At 37.0% G+C, this 21,130-nt stretch overlaps 1 protein-coding gene across 1 annotated transcript in view; it reads right to left on the bottom strand.

Moving 5' to 3' along the window:
* The window catches only part of LOC129641131 (interleukin-1 receptor accessory protein-like 1), a 323,348-nt gene that overhangs the window by 23,966 nt on the left and 278,252 nt on the right, over positions 1-21,130 (bottom strand). The gene's annotated exons all lie outside the window — the stretch shown is intronic.

The raw sequence follows: 21,130 nt of genomic DNA, 5'->3' as shown, positions 1-21,130 counted from the left end.
CAGTAGAATGTAACCTCTTGATAACTTTCTAGCTGTTTCCTTGGTAACCTGATAAGGTGGTATGTGTTACTGTGTTGCTAAGCAACATTGCTTATGGTAAGAATGAACCTACATTGGTAGGTTGCATTTGGACTGATTTGTAAATACCTGATTGGAAACTATAATTTGGGGCTTGCTAGAGTGAAAGTGACTCTTACACATAAACCTGTTCTTGTGGGAATCCTGCAAGGTATGCTGGAGTTGATAAAAGAAATACTGGTTCCTCTGGAGACGAAGTTTTAAGCCAGGATGGTTTCTGAACTCACCCAATCTGAATCTTAATCTTTCCCACCTCAGCTATCACCCGGAGGTTGGGGCTGAGGAGAAATGAGGGGTGAACAGCACAGTTCCTGAAGGGCAGTGTGGAGTGTCGCATAGTTTGAGTGGACCACCTAATGAATACTGTCTGCTGGCTCCTGCCAGAAGCACTAACACTTGTCTTTCTCAACAGAGTGGTGCCAACATGGCTGACCGCAGTCTTGGAGGCTAAGTGCTAACTTGGGATTAAGAACTAGGCTCCCTAGTGGATGTCACACTGGACTATATGGTCATATTTTCCTTTCACTAAGCTCTTGAATGGGCTTCCCAGGTGGCTCAGTTGTAAATAATTGGCCTGCCCAGTGCAGGAGATGCTGGTTTGGTCCCGGGGTCAGGAATATTCACTGGAGAAGGAAATGGCAACCCACTCCAGTGTTCTTGCCTGGGAAATCCCATGGACAGAGGAACCTGGTGGGCTACAGTCCATGGGGTCACAAAAGAGTCAGTCAGGACTTAGCGACTAAACAGCAGGAACAGAGCTAAATATTTTTTTCTTATCCTTTCTTTCCCCTTTGACTTGGTATGTTACGACATTCTATCCAACAGAGTAACTTTCTTGCCACTGATTACAAGTAATTTTATTGCCTCTGTATACAAGTGCTCTTATTCCTATAAATGTCCATACAACATAAAAAATGATCAGACAATTTTAGAGATAAAACATTCACTTCTTTTTTCTCCTTCAGAGCTCATGCACAATGTAACAAATTCAATGATACTGGTATTTAAACATTAGGCCACAATGCACAGATTTTGAAGTCCACTTTAGTGAAATGCTAGTTAAACTGCCTGTGTATGTATTTTGACCTTGATCATCATAGTCCAAATATTACTGATGGGTTGTTATTGTTCCTTGCAGTTGACAGCTACCTTGAAAAGTACTAGTTTCCTTAATTACCACTAAAGATAACTATTCCTGAAATTATGGCCCTAAAGTAATGGTATTTTCAATTCTGTAATTTACAATTCACCAAAGGGTTATCTAACTCTGTAATAGTCGATGTAGTCTTAGATTGAGAATTTTAAAAGAATCTATGGTTTTGCAGTGACAACTACTCTTGGCTTCTAAGATCACTCTTGAAATCTTACTAAGGGGGTGAAATCATCATGGGTGCAATGCAGTATCAGTGATAAATAATCTGAAAAGTATGGCCATAATTTTCTCACAAGGACATTTTTGTATTTGTGTGTATGTTTGCATGTGATGTCACTTATCCTGTGATGATTACAGGAAAAAAAAAAACAAAACAAAACCTCAGCCATATTTCTTCTTATCTAGTCATTAATTTCTAATTCAACAGTTGAATAAAAAGATACATATAACTAGTGTTTAATCAAGTGTAGCTTTCTGCTTTTATTAAAATTAAATAGGATGCAGAAGAAAAACTTACAAAAAGTGATTGGAATTTATGAATTTAAGAAAGAAAAAATAAAGTGAGTTATTAAACCTTTAAGAGTCTAAGTTAACATGAAGTGTGAATTACTAAGAAGTATCTCAAGGAAATTTATATAGTTTGTATTTATAAATATCAGACAGCTTTATCTGCTGAATCTTGTGAGGGACTATATAAGATAGTCTACAAAAGTACCAGGAATGAAATACAAAACATGCTTCAGTATACTATTTTCCTACTACTATGTGAACAGAAAGGATTAGTGGGTATATAATTCTGTGTGGTACTTTGGGTCTTGTTTTCTCAGGATATCAGTTAAACTCCACCACACATAGACACCTGCATAAAACTCTAACTTAGGCCCATAGGCTAATTTGCATACCAGAAAATCTGATTTCAATTATACTGGATATAATGGGAGAGATAAGCATTTGGGCTATGGCTTCTTTTAATATTGCTTCTTTTTTCTAATATAATGCATTTCATACTTGGAATTCATCACTCTAAAACTTGTTGTGTGAGAAAAGAAATCAAAAAAAATAATGGAGAATGTGTAGCCTCTACTCCCAAACACTGTTACTGGAAATGCCCAATGATACTACTATATTAGAAAAATTTGAGTAGTTGCTAATAAAGTTAAATATGAATCTACCCTAAATATGAATCTACTCCTAAGTTTTTACTGCTGCTACTGCTAAGTTGCTTCAGTTGTGTCCGACTCTGTGCGACCCCATAGACGGCAGCCTACGAGGCTCCCCCGTCCCTGGGATTCTTCAGGCAAGAACAATGGAGTGGGTTGCCATTTCCTTCTCCAATGCATGAAAGTGAAAGTGAAGTCGCTGAGTCTTCTCCGACTCTTAGCGACCCCATGGACTGCGGCCCACCAGGCTCCTCAGTCCATGGGATTTTCCAGGCAAGAGTGCTTACTCAAAGGAAAAATAAGCCAATGTCTACAAGAAGACTTGTACAGGATGTTCAGAGTAGTCTTATTCATAGTAATCACAACTGGAAGCAACCCAAATGCTCATTAACAGGGTATAATGAACAAACTATTGTGTGTCAATAGGATACAATACACTCAGCAGTACAAAGAATAAACTGCTGATAACATGCAGCCTTCGTGAATTTCACAAAATGATGTTAGCTGAAGAACGCCAGACACAAAGAAATACCTTCAGTATATATATTTAAATAAAGTCCAAGAGCAGGCCAAATTAAACCTTAGTGATAAAGATCACAAAATGGATGCTTTGTGGATGAGTGACAGGAAGATTTACTGGAAAGGGGAAAGAGGGAACATTATGGGGTTAAAAAACAAAAAACAAAAACTATCTTTTTCAGGTATAGATACAAGTATATACATTTGTCAAAACTCACTGAGCTAGACACTTAAAATTTTTATGTTTTACCTTAGGTTAATTGCACTTCAATTCTTTAAAATATTGATATTTTTAAAAAGAGTCATTATAAATTCTAATCCAAGGGATATGGGTGAAGAAGCTGAAAGGAAAGAAGGGAGTCAAGACAGCTGCTTTGCTGTAGACAAGTGCCCAGGCAGGGAATGGCTATTCCATGGTGCCCTTAAGCATATCCTTTGATTCTGGAACCATGCCTTATATACTCACATCTCGCTGAATAGCTTATGTAACAATCAAAAACTATGCCTGAAATGTAATTTTATTAATTCAATAAGCAGAATTCTTTTCCCTCAGATAGTATTTATAACAGTGGTCTCTACACACATTTTTTATAACTCCTAAAAATTAAGTATGTGTAAGAGAAAAATGTTAAGAAAGTAAGCTCTTCTTATTTTTAGGGAAGTAGTTGCCCAAATCTGAATTATTCCCACTGGTAGATGTCATGAGTCCCTCAAAAATTGTATATACTAACTAAATACACTGCTTACTAGGCTAACCAATAATACTGTCTAAAATATAATGAGAAAAAGAGAGCAGGGTAGGTGAGGCTTAGCAATTACAGAAATGCTCTTGTGTCTCATGAATCCCTCCTTTAAGATACAAACATGAAAAGTTGTATATGCCTAGAGTATGAGCAACAAAGCAAGCAAAATCTTCTGAGCCATATGGCAGTCATTTACTTAATAATAAAGATACCAAAAATTAGTCCAAGAAACAGCGTTTGCAAAAAGCTAACTTATCTTGAATCAAACCAGTCAATCCTAAAGGAGATCAACCCTGAATATTCATTGGAAGGACTGATGCTGAAGCTGAAGCTCCAATACTTTATCTAACTGATGCAAAGAGCTGACTCATTGGAAAAGACCCTCATGCTGGGGAAGATTGAGGGCAAGAGGAGAAGGGGATGACAGAGAGATGGTTAGATAGCATCACTGACTCAATGCATAGGAATTTGAGCAAACTCCAGGAGATAGTGAAGGACAGGGAAGCCTGGTGTGCTGCAGTCCATGGGGTTGCAAAGAGTTGGACACAACTTAGTGACTGAATAACAAGTTATCTTCAGATCATGACAGTATCTCAGATTTTCCTCAGAAACTATAGTACTACACGGAGAAGCACAGTGTCTTATAACAAACTTGCAAGTTGGAAAAGAAATGTTTTTCCCCAGTTTATATAATAATGCCTGCTACCTCAATGACTACATTATTTTTATGCAAGACTAATAAACATGGCTTAGGTACTATAAATGTATGCAGCTTAAAAAATTTTCCATTTAGGTTTTTTATGTTGGTTTACATAGCATGTGTAAATTCTCCCAAAGAAAATGATATATTAGATTCAGTTCCACATTCTTTTGCTCTAAGCTGGACACATTCATTAATATGAGTGCCAGCCAATATTGCTTACACATTAGGTGAGGACAAAATTACTAGGGGTTAAATTCTGTTACAGTTAAAAGAAATGATGGGAACCCACTGCTGTATTTTATCTTTACATTACAATGTGAATGGTGTTGCCCTAGCAAATGTCATTTCCTTTTGAAATGGGATCTACTTTTCAGCTCAAGTTCAAGCTGCCTGGAGTGGCAGCATTTAAAAAATAAAAAGATTCCATTTCAGGACAATTCAACATCAGAGGATGGAAAAAGAAAATGCAAACCTTTAAAACTCTGTTTAGCCTCTGTGTTATGTTGTTAAAATGATAGACTCTGCCCCCTTTAAGGGACTGAGATGGAATACGGTAAATTGTAAAGCAAAATCGCTAGGCAAAACCTAAGGGAAACAGGCATTTGGTTAAACACAACAAATGAACAAGTGCCAAAGAGTTACGTTTAAGGGCACCAGCAGTCATTTAGTTACAGGCAATTAACAATAGTCCATGGAAAGCTCAAGTATGGGCTAAGGGAAAACACATCGATTATTGCTGCAGTAGTAGACTGCTTTTGGAATAAATTGCTTCAATTTAAAACTAGATTTGCTACAAGCATTTTGAGCAATGACTACAATTTTTTCTTATCAAGACAGTTGGACCAAGCAACCCTTTAAAAGAAACAGCTAATTAAAATAAAGCGCATGCCATCCGCTAGTATATTGGATTACATTGCAAATAATAAATGCATTTGGTTTACACTAATCTTGCTGCAATTACCTAGTGTAGTCTGGAATCCTATTTTTTTTTTTATTGGCCTGTACCTGGTGTTATTTTTGCAAATTTTTTCTGCTAGGTATCTTTGAAGAGGTAAGGATGTTAACAGAGTTAAATCACAGTTTATAATTTTGAACTCTTCCCTTGGAGTATCCATTTTCTTCTCTCTATTTATACATATCATCTTGCTTAAAGTATAGCTGAAGATTTTAGGTGACTTATATAGTTCACTATATAAAGTCCTTTCAAATGTTCTGCCCTGATTTATATGCAGTAAAATGTAAGTTCGTGGGGGAAATGTCTGATAGACAATATAATGATCTTAGTTTATTCATTAGCCTCACCAAGTACATTTCTTTTTCTCTCATTGTGTTATAAAGAGCTAAACTTTATAAGGATTTATCCATCCACATAAATTCATATGCATATTTATTTCTCTGAAGCAGTATAACTTATTTGTTCCTGGCAGGAGGATAATTATACTCAGCCTACAAAGATATTCAACTCAATTCTACAATACATCAATGCAATTTAGAAGCAGTTATAATTTTTTTTGACGACACATTAAGAAACTGAATTGCTATTCACATAATAGCAAGAAAATGTTTTCAGAAGGTATAAACTGGTATGTAAAGAGTAGTTTAGCTCTTGAAAAAGTGCTTTTTGGAAGAAAGAAGGATAGATATAATAATAGTAATAGTAATAAGACTGAATGAAAATGGTCTCTGAATTTAACAACTTGATCTGTGCAGCCAAACATTTGGGCAAAAGATGACCTTCAAAGTAGTGTATTTTGCCATTTTGGAAAGAGGTTTTCAGCCAAAGTATCAAATTAACTTTTAGTGTCAATTGAGAATACAAATAGGGTCTTGGCAGAGACCCATGATTAAGGCCTAGTTAGACTAAGCTCCCACAAGCCCTTGGATCTGAAATGTTATACATTCATAAACTATTAAAATGAAGAATTAAATGAAAGACTAGACAGGAGAAATGCATTGTTTTTTATATAGTTACCCTTGGAAAGTCCTTTTTCTTTCTCCAACCAGACAGGAAGGGTGCTAAGTTTAGTTTTGTATTTTTTTTTTTCTGTGAAGTAGGGGAATGTTCATAAATGGTATGTATTAAAAGACAGTTTACAACGAGTAATGACAGAAATCAAGTAAAACATGAATCCATGAGTTTATATTAATTATAAGCAAATTAATAAAAAAGAATGCTCTCCTTTACAGCAGAATGCCAATTGGCAAATATAGAAGGAATAATAGAGCTGAAAATCACCACTTTCTACCATCCTAATAATAAATGACTCAGGAAAGAATTATCAACAAAGCCTAAAGTTAATGGATAAAAGTCTGATGAGGTAGAACATTCATACTATCTTAAAGCACCTCCTTACTGATTATTTACTAATGATTAAGGGAGAAACAGACACCATCTTAAGGAAGTGACCCAAATGAGCATCACCACTAATGGGACATGACACCGTGTACCTCCTGACGTAATGCATTAAGAAGGCATAACAACATTTATGCAGTATTCCAGCCACATGTAAGAAAATATCTTCCCAAGGAGGAAATTACAAACTCAAACTGAGGGACACAGTATAAGAAATAAAATCTGGTTTCTATTCTTCGAAAAAGTCAAAGGCATAAAAGGCAAATAAAAGTTGAGGAACAATCCCAGATTAAAAGAGACTAAAAAGACTTGACAACTAAATGAGCTGCATAATTCTGGATAGAAAAAGTGGTACAAGAATATTATGGGAATACCCTTTGAAATGTGAATATAGACTATATATTAGATAATAGCAGTCTATCAATTTTCAATTTTCCTAGATTTGATAAATATACTCTGATGTTGTAAGAAAATTTCCTTGTTTTTAGAAGATTCACATTGAATAATTTAGTCATGGTGTCTGCAATTTACTATCATGTGATTCAGAAATATGTGTTTATATACATTCTGTAGATTTATCTTATCTAATCTGTCAAGATGAAGAGATATAAGGCAAGTGTGGCAAAATGTTAATAATAGGTGAATCTAGTTGAAGAGGCTATATGGAAGTTTATTGTATTATTCTTACATCTCTTCTGGAATGTCGGCAGGTTTCTTTTTTCAAACTAAAAGACTTTCACTATAGCATTTATCATTATAGGATATAATATTTAATTTTCTAATTACTATATTTATTATCTATTGTCTATCTCCTCCCATTGGAATTTAAATTCCATCAGGGAAAGGTTTTCTTTGTCTATTTTGTCCATATTTTTTTTTTACTGATACTATCTCAAGTGCCTTGAAATCTACCTGACACATAGAAGAAACTCTGTGAATATTTGTTGAATAAGTGGATGACTGAATGACTAAAAAAAAGTACAATTTTCTAATGAAAAGTTATGTTTTTTTTGTATTCCACTCTAAAATTAGAATAATATCTCTGTGAGCCATTTTTCCAGACAATGTGTCATGAGGTTCAAGCAACTGATGCATAATTATTAATACACAGTCTATTAACTTGATAAAACTTCATTTTATAAAAAAAATGGTTAACTTCATAGTACAGATTTAAAACAATTCTTCCATCTATAAACCCGATGATAACATACATAGTCTTTGTAGAATTAAGGAACTAGGAGAGTTTGTTTTCACTTGGCATTTAGGAATCAATCTTGTATTGTTTTACATCTTTGATATTATTATATTATTTATTACTCATTTTTGTCTTTTCACTCACTCCCTCATTCACTTTCTTTTTGTTCTTTAAGTGCTTTAAATGTACCAGGTATAGTGTGTTGAGTTCTAGTGATCAAATGATGGATGGAATATACTCCTTGCCTTGAAGGAACTGATGTGTAGTTGCAGTCAGGCATGCAAGGAAATATCTTTAAAAAAATGAAAAAAATTAAAAAGCTAGTCTTTATTGTGCACCTAAGTGTCACTCTGCTAGGCCTTTTATATAGGGGTAAGAAATGCTCTACTGTAAGAATAATAATCAAGGACCAGATGAGCATCTCACTCAGGGTGCTTTGTGTATGCATGTTGTGTTTCTGTTGTGGGATTTTAGAGACAGAGATCAGATGCTGTATGGCACACTGCTGGACAGAGGCTGCAAACGAGTTTGGCAAGGTTGAGTGTGAAGAACAGGGAAAGCAAGTATATGGTATGATGAGTGATGGTAAGCAAATTTATGCTCTGATTTCTCAGCTGGTACATATCGTTTATCTTTTTTTTTTCCTTTTCCAAGCAACTAGCATGTACCTTGAAAATAAATATTTGTTTGAAGGATTCATGGTGTCAAAAAGTCAGGTTTCTTAAAATTAGGTCAGAAAAATAGGGCAAAGATTCTCCCCAGTGGAAAATTGACATATATTTTCAAAATGTACCATGTGGTCTTACTAACAGACAGAGCTTTATTGCTGAAAACATTTCCCCTTTGGATTCTAAAAGCACTGTTTGAAACAGGTCAAAATCCAGAGACCATAAGGTGGGCTGTGCACAGACTACCATGTATTTGCACACACAGAAACATACCAAATATTCGATGGGGCCCCCTTCACTTTAGATTGTGTAGGACTTAGCGTGATGGGGAGAAACCAGACAAAAGAAGATTCTGCTATATTGAACAACAAAATGGGCCTCAGGTGACCAGCTTAGAAAAGACATAGCCATTGTACATCAAGGTGTCAAACTTCACTGATGCCTAAAAGAAAATCTCTGAGAAGAAAAAGTATTCACTTTATCTCTACTATGCATTTCCTTTCAACATGTCATACAAATAGACAGTCACAGATGGAGTGTTACAAAACATCTCTGGAGAGAAAACTGTCAGAGTGAAGGTGGTGTTGCCATTTAACTCCTTTGTGTTAAGGGCTACAGTGTTTATCCTGGACGCAACCCTCCACCAGAGGATATACTGTCATATTTAGAAGAATTTGGTCTTCCACTGGGATTGCCTCTGGCCAAAGAACCCAGAACATCTGGACTGCTTAGATAACCAATAGAAGGAACCATGTTTTTGACAGAAACACCGAACACTTCTGAAAAAAAAACCTGTATGATGATTTGCAGTATATTCAGTATATTGAGTTGTTAAGAATAGATTTATAAAATATATTACACATGTAGAAACGAACTGCACTGCAATAGACAAAATGGGATGTTTTGATAAACTTCAGAATTCTATGTTGTTATTACAACTTTTTCCCTTTAGGATTTCTTTCTTAGGATTTTTAACATATTTCTTAATTATTGAGAGCATTACAATAAAATGTGTTTGGCAAAAGCTGTCTCTCTCACAAGACAAGTTTCATTCAAAATCTTGGTGATTCAACAGAGCTAGAGACTATTAAGGTAAAAATAATAATCAAACCACATGCTGGGTCATTTCCCTCAATGGAAGTAACAGAAAAATCCATTTCTTATCCATGTTGAATCTTTTTTGACCACTCTGTTTTCTGAAAACATAAAAATGCTGAAGAAAATAGTGGTAAGTTTGCTTTCCCTTTCTCATTTTGGAAATAGATACTAATCAAGAATTTATCAACATTTAAGTATTTTTTTTCCTCCCATCAACACTCTATGAAGGAATAGACATGCCTTGGGAACTACCAATAGCAGGACCTACCATTCCTTGATTCCTCCTAAGGTTCCTTAAGCTACGACAAAGTTGAGCATAAGGTGCGTTTCTTATATCTTTTACTGGCCTGTGTTGTCCGGATATATGAAGAGCCCATCTTCCATAATGAATTCTCTTTTACCAAAACAGCAATAACACTGCCCTGCTTCACACAGACTAAGGCATTATCTTATTGTCTCACTCTATGTACTGGTTTTTGGTGTATGAAAATTAGCAGCGGTTTGAGAAAATGCAGAAGTCAGTGTCCCCCAGTATGCAATGTTTTCTAATATAGACAGATACAAATGAGAAGCAAGAGTACATTCAAGGAAACAGACTTTAATATACTTCCAAAATGTGGAAATAATTTGATATTATAGAAAACAGATTAATGGTAGGTTTCCCATAAGCATTTTGAATACTCCAGACTGTAGCAATAGGTTTTTTTCTCACCTTTTTTCCTGACTATAAAATATGCTTATTGTAAAAATTTTGAAAATCATATAACAAATAAGAAAAAGAAATTAAAGGTCACATGGAATCAGACCACCCTGGGATAACCACTATTACTACTCCAGTTACAATTGTTTAATGAATCTCTTTCTAATGTGTTAGATGTCGAGTGAACTTAACAGAGGCAAGTGACCTATAGCTTTAAATGCTAATACTTCAAAAAAGCTTATATTTTGCCTTTTACTCTGGACACTTTTGGAATAGAGTTGTCCACGGTGGTTTATAATCTGTGTTTTGCCGAGGGTCCTCATGGTAAACTCTTTATCCTAATTAATTTTTCATTCGCCTATCTACCCAATCATTATTTATAGATGCTTGATTCAGGAAGGCAAGTCAAGCAGGAATTATTTAACTCTACCATGGAGCTTTTCTCTGTATACAAAATAATCATTTTTTTGCAACAGTTTACAAATATTCCTTGAAAAAGTAGATTAAAACAATCCAATTTTAGAGAAAATATGGATTTCAAGTTACATTTAAAAACAAGTTGCATTGTTTTACTGAAAAGCAAACTAACCTGGTTTGTAAATAGTTAAAACTTGAGGGACTTCCCTGGTGGTCCAGTGGTTAAGACTCTGTACTTCCGCTGCAGGAGGTGTGGGTTTGATCTCTGGTTGAAGGAGGAAGATCCCGAATGCCACATGGCAAGTTGAAAATATATTCTAATATTGTCAACTTTTATGGTACTATTGAGTTGCCACTGACATTAGTTTGCCCAGGAGGACAGCCAGTATGGAATTTTGTTGTGACATCTTTAATGTATTCCTTTTAGCTACTTTCAATAGTGATATATTTAGATAATATAGACACACTTGTTCACTTGGGGAGAATTAGAAATGCACCCGAGCAGTTGTGAGTCATTATCTGGAAATGGTAAATGATAAAAATGAAGAACAATGACTTAAAGAGACTTGCTCTAGCTCACACACAAGAGTCAAAAACAAAACACTCTCAAGTAACTGTTTTTCCATCACAGTTCACAATTTTTCAGTCAATCTTCATTCATATCAAACTCTAATTCATCGTAATGACTTTTGGGTGATCTTTAAAATGACCATTTTGTATTTTATTAAGTATACCACTGGATTTCTTTTGGTCAAGTACAAACAAAATCTATTTTAATAGTATTTAAATGTCCAATTGTAATTTAGAGAAATCAACCTCCGGATATATCATTCCTCACAGAACACATGCTAAGAATAGCATATGTGCCCTAAAAGTAGAGACAAATAGCTAACATATTTCTTACAGATGGCAAATGCAATTCTCAACACTAAAATCTAATACAAGTTACCATGGTAATTTATTGGAAATCAACACATTTTTTTCCTACTATATGACCTTAGAGAACAGTTAGCATTTTTTAATGTGTCAAGTCTAATTTCTCACTTTACTGACCTGGTTGTCAAAGTTCGATATACAGGGAACTGCTTATTAAAAGTTATACCTTGCATTTTTGACCCAGTTGTGCCATTTCTCAACTGAGCACAAGAATTCACAGCCATAAAAAGGTACAGCCATCTCCCTTTCCCCAACAATGCTGTTTTAATGCCCAGGATGGTGATTGACCTTCTTTCTGCAGCAGTGACTCAACTACTAAGGACAACTAACCCAGTGCCTTGCCCAGAGCTGGCACTTAGTACATATTTAGTGAATGGGAATGATTTATTGCTTTCTCATGCAATAGCGTTATATGAATATATGAATTATTTTTAGTGGTGAAGTGAGATTTTGAGCAGGATATGAGAAATTGTCAGTTACTAGGTTGTTTTGACCTAGAAATGATGAGAACATGAAGGTAGTTCTGAGAAGTGAAGGGAGTGGTGTGTCAGTGGGTAGTGGTCACAGAGATGGTATTCTGTTTGCGATCTCCGATCACATATGTGAAATTGGGCAATGTGTGTGCCTCATGTTATCTGTGGCTTCTTGCAAATATCTTAAACTGAATTAATATTGTTGAAACTGCTTATGTGTTGCTTTCCAAGACAAAGATCCCAGTTCCAGTGGATTCCCTCTGCTCTCACTGTAGGTCTGTGTTTTTATAACCTCTTTAGATGCTAGACAGATGCCTATAAAAAACGATTTGAACTTCCAAACATGCAGGCCTGTTTATCCAGATTCTGTTACTGGGTTATTTCTTCTTTGCCTGTTTTGTAATCATATCATTGACCGTGGAGGTTCAGTTTTCATACTGTCTGCCCTTCCTTACAACACAAAGTTGAGATTCAGCTGAATGCAAGTGTTTAAAACAGGAAATCAGCAGTATTTACTGCCCATCATAGGGCTTGTTTCTCCTTGGTAATTGCTATTTTCACAGACTGAACTCTGTATATAGCCTATTTGCATAGGCTGAAATACATGTATATACCCATATATAGGTTGTTGAGACAATCTTAAGTGGATTTCCATTTTCAAAAGGGATATGTAGGAACTGTGTCCAAGAATGAAGGCCCTCTTCCTGTAAGAGGGTAATTATTTAATAGTTGAAGAGTGTTCTCTCAGATATTGCCCTGAGTAGCAAATGTGTTCTATAAAGCACAATTTCATTGAATACATGAGGCAAGCAACCTCATTAAGAGGGGATGTGAGGGCAATGTACCAATGTTCAACTAGGTTCAAAGGTGTTGATCATATAAAAAGAATGGGGCAATTAGAATTCATCCCACTGACTGGCTCTACCCCTTTTTCATTCCTCTGTCATGGAAACAGTGAACTCAAGAGAGTTAGCTGCTTTTCACCTATTAGATTCTACCAAGTTTGTTAGAGGACCTAATGTCTAGGCAAAGACCTTGGCATGCCAAATGCAATCCACAGACCAGCAGCATTAGCACCAATAAGAAACCTATTCAAAATTCAAATCTTGAGTTCACCTTAGACTAAGGAAATAATAAGAACATGAAGAATCACTTTTAAACAAACTTCCTAGGTGATTCCTAAGAACTGTAAAGATTGTGATAACAACAACAGCAGAAGATTGTAAAGCATTGCTCTAGGGACTTCTAGTTAACTCTCCCAGAGTGGTATAGGGGAGCAAATTTTGCTACCCCAAAAAGTGTCTCTTTGGTATGACGATTAACTTAGTCTGATTATTTTAAAGAAAAAGAAACTCAGGAAGTTTTTCTTGTTTCCTCCAGCTTAGTTGCCACAAATACTGGGGTGGCCAAAAAGTTTGTTCAGGTGTTCTGTGCCATCTTATGGACAAACTTGAACAAACTTTTTGGGTAACCCAATAATTTCAGTAAAGGGTCTATTCCCAGAATAGAGCTACCAGCAGAGACGTCTGCAAAGAACAAGGGCCAGGTGTGGTGAAGGGAACCTAGCAGGGCCTAGAGATCAGAGCCCACTCTGTGCCCCATGGTCTCTGCCTGGCCCAGCAAACATTTGCCTTTCCAATTCCACATGAATTGCCTTCATATTCTTTTAGGTTCCAAACCACTACCCCCAATATTCTTGTTTATCTTTAGCTGAAGATGGTATTTAAGTGAGGATTTCAATCATTTTGGTGAGTTACTCAGTTCTTCTGGGTTTCTCTGATGCATGAAGTGAAAAAAAGTGAAAGTGTTAGTTGCTCAGTTGTGTCCGATTCTTTGTGACCCCAAAGGACTATAGTCCCCCAGGCTCCTCCGTTCATGGAATTCTCCAGGCAAGAATACTGGAGTGGGTAGCCATTCCCTTCTCCAGGGGATCTTCCTGACTCAGGGATCGAACCCATATCTCCTGCATTGCAGGCAGATTCTTTACCTTCTAGCCACCAGGGAAGCCCATTCATGTCATTAAACTTTTGCTTAAATTTTCTCCTATTGATCTGTCTCATGTCAGTTTAACTCAGATAAAAGAACTTATATAGGTACAGAAGAAAATTCTTCCTCCCTGATAGTCAGTGTAGCAGGCAGGATTCAACTTGACTAGCTGGACACTACTAAGTCCAAGGATACTGTAGCTAAGAGTTTCTTCAATAATTGACCAAAACTGGCCAAAGGTAAGAGTTCATACCATGTCATTTGGTCTCCCAGATCTCTGCCTGTGGGTCTGTTGGAAATGAGAGTGGTAAGAGTTCTTTCGGAGAAGGCGATGGCACCCCACTCCAGTACTCTTGCCTGGAAAGTCCCATGGACGGAGGAGCCTGGTAGGCTGCAGTCCATGGGGTCCCTAAGAGTCGGACACGACTGAGCGACTTCACTTTCACTTTTCACTTTCATGCATTGGAGAAGAAAATGGCAACCCACTCCAGTGTTCTTGCCTGGAGAATCCCAGGGACAGCGGAGCCTGATGGCCTGCCATCTATAGGGTCACACAGAGTCGGACACGACTGAAGCGACTTAGCAGCAGTAGCAAGAGTTCTTTTTCTCTTTTATAAAATTAGCTTAGCAAGAGAAAATATTTGTGGAGTTAGTTTTTTAGAAACTCTGGTAAATTCAGCAGAGTATTCTTGGCTTTATTGATCCTTTTCCTCCTAAAGATGGTAACCTGTTTTTTGCCTCGTCTATTGTGTCATTTGTTCTGTGTCCTGAGAGCTTGACTTTTTGACCAGTGGGGATATTCTCCCTGGTATTTACATTATGGAGCCTCCCTGGTGGCTCAGTGGTAAAGAATCCACCTGCCAATTCAGGAGATGCAGGTTCAATTCCTGGGTCTGGAAGATCCCTGGGAGAAGGAAATGGCAACAAGCTCCAGTATTCTTGTCTAGGAAATCCCATGGAAGAGGAGCTTGGCAGGCTATAGTCCATGCAGTCACAAGAGAATTGGACATGACTTAACCACTAAACAACAACTGAGGACTTCCCTGGTGGCTCAGATGGTAAAGCGTCTGTCTACATTGCGGGAGACCTGGGTTTGATCCCTGGGTCAGGAAGATTGCCTGGAGAAGGAAAGGGCAATCCACTCTAGTACTATTGCCTGGAAAATCCCATGGACAGAGGAGCTTGGCAGGCTACAGTCTGTGGGGTTGCAAAGAGTTGGACACGACTGAGTGACTTAACTTTCATGTACATTATAGATAGGGTATTTTTATACCTCTAGATGGCAATACCATAATCAATTTGTAAAAAAGCTCTATTTACTTAGTTTAAAGTAAGCACTTATATAAATTATTTCTAAATATAATAGGAATTAACTCAAATGTTTCTCAAGTTCATGTGATCTAAGATTCATCTTTAGTCAATAAAAGCAAATTTAAAATTACTGGTTTAATTAAAACAGGTATATCTTTAGAGTTGTCAGCATTCAGTGTAATACTTTTATTCTATCTAGGTTTACTAAAAGTCAAATAAGTTCATGCTATCTCTGTTATAAAATTTGTCAACAAGAAAAATAAAAGAGTTAACTGCTTTAATGTCTCATAAAACCTTCAGGGGTAATCTAAGTGTGATTATTAAAGACAAATGTATTAAAGAGATGCAAATGAGATAAACTCTTTTAGGTAAACTTTCAAAACATGATTGTTTTATGATGGTTAAATAGTTTCCCAAATCTTTTTGGGAAATTAAACCCTTAGGGTTTTGCTATCTCAAATTAAATGACGGAAATTCATTAAATATCTAGATCATTTCTGAATAAGATAAAACAATAAAATATTAATACATTGTTTCATCTACTTCTGACTTCCTAATACAGAGAGACTAAAGATGAATTTCAGTTTTTTAGTCACCAGATCTCATTTCACACTGAAAGATTGCACTACTTAAAAGGGCACATATGTCTAGAAATTATAAAAGGTATTTATAAATTCTTTACACTCCAAAATCCTAATGTAGTTCACAATTGTTTATTTCTTTATTTCCACTAGAAATTAAGGTTTTTAATCAGTATATGGTTAATATGATTAAGGGTGCCAGAGATAATAAGGGAAATGATGTGTGCAAGGAAATGAAAATGTATTTTTGGGTAAGAAAAGGCATGAGGTATGGAGGTGCATTTTTGTTGGCGAAATAAAAGCAATTTTTGTCCGACAGTTGATTATTTCAAAATAGAAAAGAGATCAAGGGACAGACTAAACTGGACATAGAAATTTGTAGAAATTTTCTGAAGAAGGGATCTTGGGGAAAAAATTGTATGTGTGATCAACCTGGCTAAGATTGGAATAAAGTTAATCATGTGAATGAATTTCAGCATCAAAGGTACACTGCCTACCTATGTTGTTGTTGTCTAGTTGCTAAGTCATGTCTGACTCTCTGTGACCCCATGGACTGCAGCACACCAGTCTCCTCTGTCCTCCATTATCTCCCAGAGTTTGCTCAAATTCATGTCCACTGAGTCAGTGATGCTATCTAACCATCTCATGCTCTGCTGCCCCCTTCTCCTTTTGCTTTTAATAAGCAGTGGTAAACAAAGATTTTCTTTGTCATTAATGCCATCTGTCTATAAAAATAAAAATTCAATCTTTTATCTTCATCAGATCTTTGACTATTTAGGAAAAAAACTGAGATTGTTCAATATTTATAAGAGCTAACTATCTAACTTTCTGTATTTGCCTGTGAAGTCTTTGTCATTTTGATTAAATAGATAACTAACTATAGCGTCACAGTGACCTGTGACCCTGCTTGAAAAAGTGTTTTAAAATCTTTTGAAATTTTTGACGAACTTCCCTCAAATCAAATTCAAATGAAATCTTATTGACCTGGAAATAATTTGGGGGCTTTCCAAAAGCCCCTGGAATACAGCAAAATATTCACTTTCTCTTCTAATAAAAGACAGATATGAAAATAATTAGGCTTATTGAGTAGGCTAAATTTCATGGGAAGCATTGTCAAATAAGTGAGATAAATGTTCTTCAGTTCAGTTCAATTCAGTCGCTCAGTCGTGTCCAATTCTTTGCGACCCCATGAATCGCAGCACGCCAGGCCTCCCTGTCCATCACCAACTCCTGGAGTTCACCCAGACTCACGTCCATCGAGTTAGTGATGCCATCCAGCCATCTCATCCTCTGTCGTCCCCTTCTCCTCCTGCCCCCAATCCCTCCCAGCATCAGAGTCTTTTCCAATGAGTCAACTCTTCGCATGAGGTGGCCAAAGTACTGGAGTTTCAGCTTCAGCATCATTCCTTCCAAAGAAATCCCAGGGCTGATCTCCTTTAGAATGGACTGGTTGGACCTCCTTGCAGTCCAAGGGACTCTCAAGAGTCTTCTCCAACACCGTAGTTCAAAAGCATCAATTCTTCGGCACTCAGCTTTCTTCACAGTCCAACTCTCACATCCATACATGACCACAGGAAAAACCATAGCCTTGACTAGACGGACCTTTGTTGGCAAAGTAATGTCTCTGCTAAATGTTCTTAGGTTATATTATATGGGGAAATGTTATTATAAGTGCTCTAGAAATTTATAAAATTTTTAAAATTCAGATATGTCCTTGTACAATGTTATTAGTCATAACTCTAGTTATTATTTTAAAATTTTATGTGTCACAGAAATAACCAAATTTCCTCTTCAATTGCATTATAATGACTCAGATCTTTAACCATGCCATTTTAAGTCTTTTGTCATTTACAGGAAATTATAGTGTTACTCTGATGCTTTTGCAAACAAAGCAAAACTCAACTTCAACTGCAAGAAGATCCTACAGTCCAGTTCAGGTGCCCAGTCGTGTCTGACTCTTTGCGACCCCATGGACTGCAGCATGCCAGGCTTTCCTGTCCATTACTAACTCCCGGAGCTTGCTCAAACTCATGTCCATCGAGTCAGTGATGCCATCAACCATATCATCCTCTGTCGTCCCCTTCTTCTCCTGCCTTCAATCTTTCCCAGCATCAGGGTCTTTTCCAAGGAGTTAGTTCTTTGCATCAGGTGGACAAATATTGGAGATTGAGCTTCAGCATCAGTCCTTCCAATGAATATTCAGGACTGATTTCCTTTAGGATGGACTGTTTGGATCTCCTTGCAGTCCAAGAGACTCTCAAAAGTCTTCTCCAACACCACAGTTCAAAAGCCTCAATTCTTAAGTGCTGAGCTTCCTTTATGGTCCAACTCTCACATCCATAATTGACTACTAGAAAAACCATAGCTTTGACTAGACAGACCTTTGTTGGCAAAGTAATGTCTCTGCTTTTCAATATGCTGTCTAGGTTGGTGATAGCTTTTCTTCCAAGGAGCAAGCGTCTTTTAATTTCATGGCTGCAGTCACCATCTGCAGTGATTTTGGAGTTTCTCACTGTTTCCACTGTTTCCCCAGATATTTGCCAGGAGTGATGGGACCGGATTCTATGATCTTAGTTTTCCAAATGTTGAGTTTTAAGCCAACTTTTCACTCTCCTCTTTCACTTTCATCAAGAGGCTCTTCAGTTCCTCTTCGCTTTCTGCCATAGAGGTGGTGTCATCTGCATATCTGAGGTTATTGATATTTCTCCTGGCAATCTTGATTCCAGCTTGTGCTTCATCTAGCCCAGCATTTTGCATGATGTACTCTGCATAGAAGTTAAATAAGCCGGGTGAAAATATACAGCCTTGATGTACTCCTTTTCCTATTTGGAACCAGTCTGTTGTTTCATGTCCAGTTCTAACTGTTGTTTCTTGACCTGCATACAGGTTTTCTCAGGAGGCAGGCCAGGTGGTCTGGTATTCCCATCTTTGGAAAAATTTCCCACAGTTTTTTGTGATCCACACAGTCAAAGGGTTTGGCATAGTCAATAAAGCAGAAGTAGATGTTTTTCTGGATCTCTTGCATTTTTTATGATCCAACAAATGTTGGCAATTTGATCTCTGGTTCCTCTGCCTTTTCTAAATCCAGCTTGAACATCTGGAAGTTCATAGTTCATGTGCTGTTGAAGCCTGGCTTGGAGAATTTTGAGCATTACTTCGCTAGTGTGTGAGATGAGTGCAATTGTGTGGTAGTTTGAACATTCTTTGGCATTGCCTTTCTTTGGGATTGGAATGAAAACTGACCTTTTCCAGTCTTGTGGCCACTGCTGAGTTTTCCATATTTGCTGGCATATTGAGTGCAGCACTTTCACAGTGTCATCTTTTAGGATTTGAAATAGCTCAGCTGGAATTCTACCACCTCCACCAGCTTGTTCTTAGTGGTGCTTCCTAAGGCCAACTTGACTTCGAATTCCAGGATGTCTGACTCTAGGTGAGTGATCACACCATTGTGGTTATCTGGGTCATGTAGATCTTTTTTGTATAGTTCTTCTGTGCATTCTTGCCACCTCTTCTTAATATCTTCTGTTTCTGTTAGGTCCATACCATTTCTGTCCTTTACTGTGCCCATCTTTGCTTGAAATGTTCCCTTGATATCTCTAAGTTTCTTGAAGAGCTCTCTAGTCTTTTCCATTCTATTGTTTTCCTCTATTTTGCATTGATAGCTGAGGAAGGCTTTCTTATCTCTCCTTGCTTTCTTTGGAATTCTGCATTCAAATGGGTATATCTTTCCTTTTCTCCTTTGCCTTTAGCTTCTCTTCTTTTCTCAGCTATTTGTAAGGCCTCCTCAGACAACCATTTTGCCTTTTTGCACTTCTTTTTCTTGGGGATGGCCTTGATCCCTGCCTCCTGTACAATGTCACGAACCTCTGTCCATAGTTCATCAGGCACTCTATCAGATCTAATCCTCTGAATCTATTTGTCACTTACAGTGTATAATAGTAAGGGATTTGATTTAGGTCATACCTGAATGGTCTAGTGGTTTTCCCTACTTTCTTCAATTTATGTCTGAATTTGGCAATAAGGAGTTCATGATCTGAGCCACAGTCAGCTCCCTGTCTTGTTTTTGCTGACTGTATAGAGCTTCTCCATCTCTGGCTGCAAAGAATATAATCAATCTGATTTTGTATTGAGCATCTGGTCATGTCCATATGCAGAGTCTTCTCTTGTGTTGTTGGAAGAGGGTGTTTACTATGACCAATGCGTTCTCTTGGTAAAACTCTGTTAGCCTTTGCCCTGCTTCATTTTGTACCCCAAGGCCAAAGTTGCCTGTTACTCCAGGTATCTCTTGACTTTCTACTTGCTCATCCCAGTTTCCTATGACGAAAAGGACATCTTTTTTGGGTGTTAGTTCTAGAAGGTCTTGTAGGTCTTCATAGAACCGTTCAAAAAACTTCAGCTTCTTCAGTATGGAGCATAGACTTGGATTACTGTGATATTGAATGGTTTTCTTTGGAAACGAACAGAGATCATTCTGTCATTTTTGAGATTGCACCAAAGAACTGCATTTTGGACTCTTTTTGGACTATGAGGGCTACTTCATTCTTCTAAGGGATTCTTGTCCACAGTAGTAGATATAACGGTTATCTGAGTTAAATTCGCCCATTCCAGTCCATTTTACTTCGCTGATTCCTAAAATGTCGATGTTCACTCTTGCCATCTCTTGTTTGACCACTTCCAATTTACCCTGATTCATGAACCTAACATTCCAGCTTCCTATGCAATATTGTTCTTTACAGCATTGGACTGTACTTATATCACCAGTCACATCAATGACTGGGCAATGATCCTTTCTAAGGATCTTCTTTAGCTCAGTTGGTAAAGAAGTTCCTTAAGACTTTTTGACAAACATAGGTTTCTGATAATTTTCAGATGATACCACTGAACTGGGTAAGAAAAAATAGAACTCTAATGGAAAAACTAATGGCTTTACAAAACTGCTAACAGAAGACAAGATCAACAAGAGTTAATCACATGGGACACAAACTGATGAATATGATTATAATTTTATGACTCTTTTGTCTGAAATATTACTGCCTTTTTAATCTTTGTTTTCCAG

Source organism: Bubalus kerabau, unplaced genomic scaffold (assembly GCF_029407905.1).
Source record: "Bubalus kerabau isolate K-KA32 ecotype Philippines breed swamp buffalo unplaced genomic scaffold, PCC_UOA_SB_1v2 scaffold_76, whole genome shotgun sequence".
NCBI lineage: Eukaryota > Metazoa > Chordata > Mammalia > Artiodactyla > Bovidae > Bubalus > Bubalus kerabau.
This window is presented reverse-complemented; position numbering and strand designations above follow the sequence as displayed.